Genomic DNA, 4,960 nt, shown 5'->3' with positions numbered 1-4,960 from the left:
ATGCTGGACACCAGGCCCTGGCCTGAGCAACTGGGGCAATTAGATAGGAGACCCAGTTCCTGCCCTCCAGAAACCAACTAACTGTGTGTCTGGGGGAGGAGACCATGTGGAGGATCAGGTGACTACAAGAGGCTCCCCCCACCAGCATGTGGTTCACTCCCTGAGGAGGAGAATAAAGAGCTTAGCATCAGAGGCAGTGCTTTGGTGCCCGAGTTCTAATTTACTAGCATTAGGACCTTGGGCTACGTCACAGATCTGAGACACAGTGTCCTCGTCTATAAAGTGGGGAAAACAGGGACCTTCATGAAATACAAAATCACCTTTAGGCCTATATCACAGTAATAACTGCTGCAGGCAAGATCCACGGCTGGTTCCAAACTCAGTGGGCCGAAGTTGGAAGGGAAACAGGATATTGTAGACTCTCAAAGTGTCTCCCCCAAGGTACTTACAGATTATGAAGAGAAAAAGTAACTTTACTGTGGGGAAACCTGGCAGACTCCATCTTAAGTGATCAAGGTTAACGTGACAAATTTACAAAAATAGGACAAATTCACATCATGTGGCTCCTGGTATGATGCACTGAGAAGCGCACCACATCTCTTCGGTGGTCTTCTTGCCAAAAGTACATAACCTCAATCTAATCATGAGAAAAACATCAGACAAACGCTGATTGAGAGACTTTCTACAAAGCAACTCATCAGCACTCATCAAAAGAGTCAAAATCATGAAAGACAAAAGAACTGTTCACAGACTGGAGGAGAACAAGGAGACACAACTACTCAAGTGTGGCATGCTTGACCAGAAAAAGGACATTTGAGAGAAAAAGATAATTGTACTGTGGTTGTATAAGATGTTAACGTTAGGGGAAGCAGGGTGAGAGGTACACAGAGCTCTCTGTACTGTTTTTGCAGCTTCTCTGTAAACCTAAAGTGTTGTCCTCTTTTTTAAGTGACTCAGGGTTTTGTGGGGAGTAAATGAGATGATGCATATGAGGCGCTTAGCACTGTTGGCACAGTAAGTGCTCAAGAAGGTTTACCCTCTACTAGTGTTGTTAAAGTGGTCTGACAAATCCTGAGGATGGCAGGTAGAGAGAAGGGCAATCCATTCTTCAAAGCAGGAGAATTAGCCTGAGCAGAGACCTAAAGGTACATTGTGGGGATATAAGCAGACCAGACTGACTAAAGCAGAAGGCTTAAGTTTTGTTTTTGTTTTTAATAGGGAAGTAATGGGAAATGAGACAGGAAAGGCCTCCAATGCCAAATTGGAGAACCAACTTCAGCTCCAGAAAGGCAGTAGGAAGTACCTATGTGAGAAAGTGGCAACATCACCTAAGAAGTTCTTTAATTTCCGAAAGGTCCACACTGCCTTGCAGAGCTGGCTAGTTACTGACAAAGGACAAAGGGTTGGATGGGGAGGGAACGTTCTGAGAAGTTTGCCAGGAGTGTGGAATGCAAACGGCTGCACCAGTTGGGGGGAGAGAGCAGGGAAATCCGGTATATATCAATATCGAGGATCACGGAGGGTGATGTTGCAGGTGGGGACGTGCTGCAGCAGTTGGTGTTCTGGGCTGAGGGGCTAGGGAAAGCAGGTGGAAACTCTCAGGGGCCCTGGCAAGCTGATCATCCTGTGTGGAAATCCAAACTGAGCCTGTTTGCTCCTTCCTGGTCCCAGACGCTGAAATGCAACAGGGAAAAAAAGGGATGCTGGGAAGCAGTCCAGGAACGTTCAGTGTCTGCTGGGAGGTCAACCCAAATGCAATAGGAATGTGACTCACTGTGTTCTGAGAGGTGGGAGGCCTGACAGCACCTGGCCACATGAGGAGACTGAAATTGAGGCTCAAGTTCAGGTTCACTGGGTGGGTGAGAGGGAATGGTCCTGCCCTTAGCTTCCTGATGTACCTGGAGGAGCAGCCTGCACCCTCCCTGATCTTGTGCTGAGCTCCCTCCCCTGGAGGCCTTGAGGAGCAGCCAATTTGAGGGGCCACCATAACGAGGGAGTGGGGCAGACTGGACTGACTAGAGGACCTGGGTAAAGGCCTGGCAGGGACCCCCTGCTCCAAGTGCAGCTCCCATCATTCCCCTCTGAGAGGAAGGGCTCCTGCAGCAGGAAGTTAGAGCAAATGGGACCAGAGTGTGACTTGCTGTGTCTGGTGGAAGGTGCAGGTGGCTCAGCTGCTCAGGTGCGTGTGGGAACCATGGAGAGTGTCTAGCCCAGGGTTCTCAGTCTTGGCTGCACAGCAGAATCACCTGGGGACTCCTTTGTGAAAACCTCAGTGCCAGCGTCCCAGCCCCTAGTCGTTCCAATTTAATAGGTTCCAGGTGACACCCAGGCATAGCTAGTTTTAGGGTATCAGTAGTTTTGGTTTCTTAATTTTTTATTCTAAGAAAAAAAGAGTGAACAGAACAATACTTCCTCCCCCGGTGCATTTGCCCATCACCCCACTTAAACAATTTCAAACTCTTGGCCAGTCTGGTGGCAGCACTTCCTCCACAACTCCCCACACCTGCCCCCTGGATTACTTTGAAGCATCAGGAGCTCGTGATGCTCACCTGTGGAATGGGGAATCCACAGGCGGTTCCCACGTGCAGACACGGTTGAGGTCTGCAGGTCCGGTCCAATCTCATCTTCACACAGATATGCAAACTGTGGCCCAGAGAAGAGAAAGGAGTTGTGAAAATCCCACAAAATGTCCCTTCCTCCTTTAATATTCTATGAACTTGGAAGCACCATAGAGACTTCTGGAGTATCTTTGTCAAGCACTTCTGGGAAGCCTCACCCTGGTGCCAAGCCAAGGTCTCCGGAGGCAGAGTGGGCCTCAACCCAGGTGCCAGTGGAGGGTTTCTTTTCTTCTGGTTCCTGGCAGAGCTCTATCCTGCTTTGTTCTGCTTAGGCTCATTGCAGGACCGCCCACTAGTGGCCCTGTTTGAATCCTCTCAAGCTCTCAGGCCCTTTGGTTGAAATTCAGTGGTTTGGTTTTCTGGCTGCAGGACCAGCTGGGGCTGTGATGACTCAGAGCTGTGGGACAGCCAGGAGTCTGTGGCCCGCAGGGCTCCTCTGAGCTCCAGAGGCATGAAGGCAAATGTTCACAGAGGTTCCCGCTCTCTGAGGACCAGGTGGCAGGTCCCATAGGTGGGTGAGCTTCCCCAGGGCCTTGCCTCCTGGCCTCTCACACACCATGTCTGTCTGCTTTCTTTTCTAGTCAGAGTGCAGGCCATCACCATGCAACAGGTGCTGTTGAATCCTCAGCGCCCTCAGTGTGGTGGTCGCGTGGGTCTGGATCCTAAGGCTGGGGGTCCCCAGTGGTATGGCAGTCCCGGAGCTGGGGGGAGCCCGGGCTTGGAGCGGCTGTGGTCAATGTGCAGAGGCTGGAGTTGTTTCCTCTCCTGCTTTTACAGTTCCCTTCCGTTTCATCCCCGGCCAGGGTGGGCCCTAATCCTGGCACTCTTCCACACCGCTCTGTGGAAGCAGCCAGCACTACCTCCTTCCTGCTCTACCAAAGAGTCTATTGTGGGACCAGGGCTGTGCGTGGGGCAAGGAGGTGAGGGGTATGTCAGTACACTGCTTCATTGGCCCACATTCCAGAATGAAAGGATCAAGGACTCCACATCTTCATCTGATGTTTAACCTGAAGTCCTAGGGACAGTCATATTCTTCACCTTAAAAAAGCAGTAGCTGCCAAGAGTTACAACTGGGTCCCTGACTCAAGCTGTTCCTGTGTTCGTCACCTGCCTCTGGAATCTCCAGACTGCTGGAGAGAACTAGTGTGTATGTGGGTGTTGGGGGGGAGTGGGGCTGTCAGAGTGGAAACTGGGTCTTCATCACAGACACACCTCTGAAACACGGGCAAGAGGGAGAGTAAGACCCCTCACTACCAGAATCGTATGGTCCAGCTAGTAGGGCAGAGCAGGCACATGGGAGAGCCCCAGAGATGCTTGGATTCTGTGTGGCAGCAGGTCTGACCTCAAAGACGGGTGTTCACGGAGTATCTCTGCTGCAGAAGTGAGTAAAGGAGCCTTCAGGGGTTGTGGGGAGACTCGCTAGAGGCGGTGAAGAGAGCTTGACAGAGTTGAGTGTTGCCTTTGAAACAGGGAGGGTAACCTCTGAGCCCCACACCCCATCTCTGAATACGCACGATGGGGTCAGCTCAGTTCTATGTCACGTCAGGCCCAGCCACGGCAGGCAGCCACTTCTTTTACCTTCTGTCAGGGCGTCCCCAGAGGGCCAAGCTGAACACCACCTTTATTTTTCCAGAAAATGTGCAAATGTACTTTATGTTCTCTCAGGCACACATGTAATTTTTATTTTGTATAAATTTATATGCTATCTATGCAACTCTTAGTATACATGAATTTACTTCCCTAAAATGGCTAGTGGCATATTCCAGCCTCAGGTTAGACCTGGTAGAAGTGGTTGGGCTAAGCTCTTCCCTCAAAATGGGCCCAGGGTGGCGTGATGTGGTGAGCAAGGCTAGGAAGTCACCTGGCCCTGTCCCATGTGTCATCTGGGGGAAGTACGAACTTCACTAAGACCCTTATCTTCATTTTCAAACTGTATGGGCTAATTTAGCTTCTTGCCACTGTCGTTTTCAGTTAATTCTTTTTTTTCTTTTTTTAAATCGAAGTACAGTTGATTTACAATGTTATGTTAATTTCTGCTGTATAGCAAAGTGATTCAGTTATACACGTATATACATTCTTTTTAAAAAATATTCTTTTCCATTACAGCTTATCATTGGATATTGAATATAGTTCTTTGTGCTGTATGGTAGGACCTTGTTGTTTGTCCATTCTATATATAATAGCTTACATCCGCTAACCCCAACCTCCCACTCCATCCCTCCCCCAACCCCCTCCCCCTTGGCAACCACAGGTCTGTTCTTTATGTCTGTGAGTCTGTTTTTGTTTCATAGATAAGTTCATTTGTGTCATATTTTAGATTCCACATATAAGTGATATCATAT

The sequence above is a fragment of the Kogia breviceps genome, chromosome 11 (assembly GCF_026419965.1).
Source record: "Kogia breviceps isolate mKogBre1 chromosome 11, mKogBre1 haplotype 1, whole genome shotgun sequence".
Lineage (NCBI taxonomy): Eukaryota > Metazoa > Chordata > Mammalia > Artiodactyla > Physeteridae > Kogia > Kogia breviceps.
Note: the sequence above shows the minus strand (reverse complement) of the source record.